This window comes from Rhipicephalus sanguineus, chromosome 7 (genome assembly GCF_013339695.2).
Source record: "Rhipicephalus sanguineus isolate Rsan-2018 chromosome 7, BIME_Rsan_1.4, whole genome shotgun sequence".
NCBI classification, from domain to species: domain Eukaryota; kingdom Metazoa; phylum Arthropoda; class Arachnida; order Ixodida; family Ixodidae; genus Rhipicephalus; species Rhipicephalus sanguineus.
The window spans coordinates 42,111,745-42,113,620 of record NC_051182.1 but is presented as its reverse complement, the minus strand read 5'-3'; positions in this window follow the sequence as shown (position 1 = coordinate 42,113,620).

Genomic DNA, 1,876 nt, shown 5'->3' with positions numbered 1-1,876 from the left:
AAAGTGCTTCACGTGTCGTCAGTTTGAAACCGTGTTGATGGCTCACGTTTTCTCTAGACTTTCTTCACTTTTACTACCGTAAAATGCCGAGCAAGCACCCACCCCCCCCTTTCCCCCCACCACACAGTGAAAAATATTAAGAAAGATGTGGAGGGGGCCCTGCTCAGTCCCAGACCAAAATCGAAGATACCAGCGGAAGTGCCTCTAAGTAGAATGCACACCTGTGTGTTTCTTATGAAATGCTTTGTTGAATACGCGTGCATTTAGTTTTTACTGAATCGGAGGGTGTCCGTCTGACATTTCATGTGTTCTGACAAGAGTGGAAAGACGTCAAGTACCCCAACAATTTGTGACAACCCTGAATGCGACCCCATTTGTATGTTATCAAGTGGCAATAAACCTTTTTCTAGATTCTGCAGCCATCGTTCAATCATTGTGGATTGAATAGCAAAAAAAGGTATTACGCAAGACAATGGATTTACGCATACATTTGCTGATTTTGGCTATTTTTGGGCTACTTCAAATTTTTGCGTTGGGCTATGTTTGGGCTACCTTGGAGTCCAATTTGGCGGTTTGAGGCTCGCACCATCTGGTAACCCTGCTTGTTTGTTGCTCGTCGCGTCCATGCCGCTTCCCAAAAGGGCGAGTTTGAAGTTGAATTTTCTCTTGTGTGAATGGTGCTTGCGCTCTCTGCTCGTGTTGTGGGTTCTGCCAGTGCTGCTTACTACGAAGACTCAAGCGAAGACCTGCTGCTTCATATCGTTGAGCCGTCGCCGAACGAAAACAGGTACGTACGTGAACGTTGCTGCTGTCAGCGCTTTGTTTACACCGTGAGCGGGATAATAACGCTGTTAACTATGTTTTTCTTGACTATTAGACGATAAGTGAGCGTTTGTTAACGTAGCGAGCCTGCTGGTGTGTATCATTTCATCAGGATCAAGGCAAAGTTGTGTGATAAGTGCAGGAAAACTGTTTTTTTTTTGTTTGGTGTGTAACGCAAGTGTGCGCATGCGCGGCTGTGTTTCGGCGGGGCATTTGAACAGAGTTGTGGTTGCGCTCTCCTATGTCGGCAGTGGTGTTGGAAGGGGGGGCCCTGCTCGCGATGAATCACTATTTTGGTTTAATAATTGTAGGGCGGGGACGGCGCCTGCGTGTAAGCGTCGACCGTGTCTAAAGCGCGTACACTTGAGCATGTTGGTAATTCATGGTGAATTTTCTAGCGGCACAAAACGAACAAGGTCGCAAAAGAATGACGCGGTGTCCGCGTTGTTTTTTTTTTTTTCGCATCCTTGTTCGTTTTGAGCGCTAAAAAAGTGAACGTATCTAAGAAAGTTCCATACGCTGCGCGTCCTCTTTTCAACAGCTACAGGATCGTTATGTGACTACCGTCAGAGACGTGTTTTCCTTGCGTGTGACCAAACGTGTGTATGTGTATGCATCCTCAAAGGCACGTCTTTACCGTAATATTCGTGCTAATGCGTGTGCTTGCACTTACGCTTAGGTGTTAATACAGCCAGTTTAGTTAAATTCGGACCGACGTTTTAATTCACCCGCAACATAGGCACCGATAGGTTGCCTGATGCGGCCGGCACACGTGCCTGTTGAGCCCTTAGTTAAACTTGAAAGTCGAACGGATCCTTGTCTATGTATGGCCGAATAACCGTATCTTAACGGTACAAGCGCTAGGTTGAGCATTAGGGCATGCGTTCGAGCACAATTTATTTGATTCTGCTTGTTTCCACCATATTTAGCTTTACTGATTTTGTTCTGGTTATTAAGAATTGTATGCGCGTCGCCCCGCTTTGGCGTAAAAACTTCGCTAAATACCTTTACGTGTACGAACATTATAAAACACAGTTTGTAGCACCACCTCCAA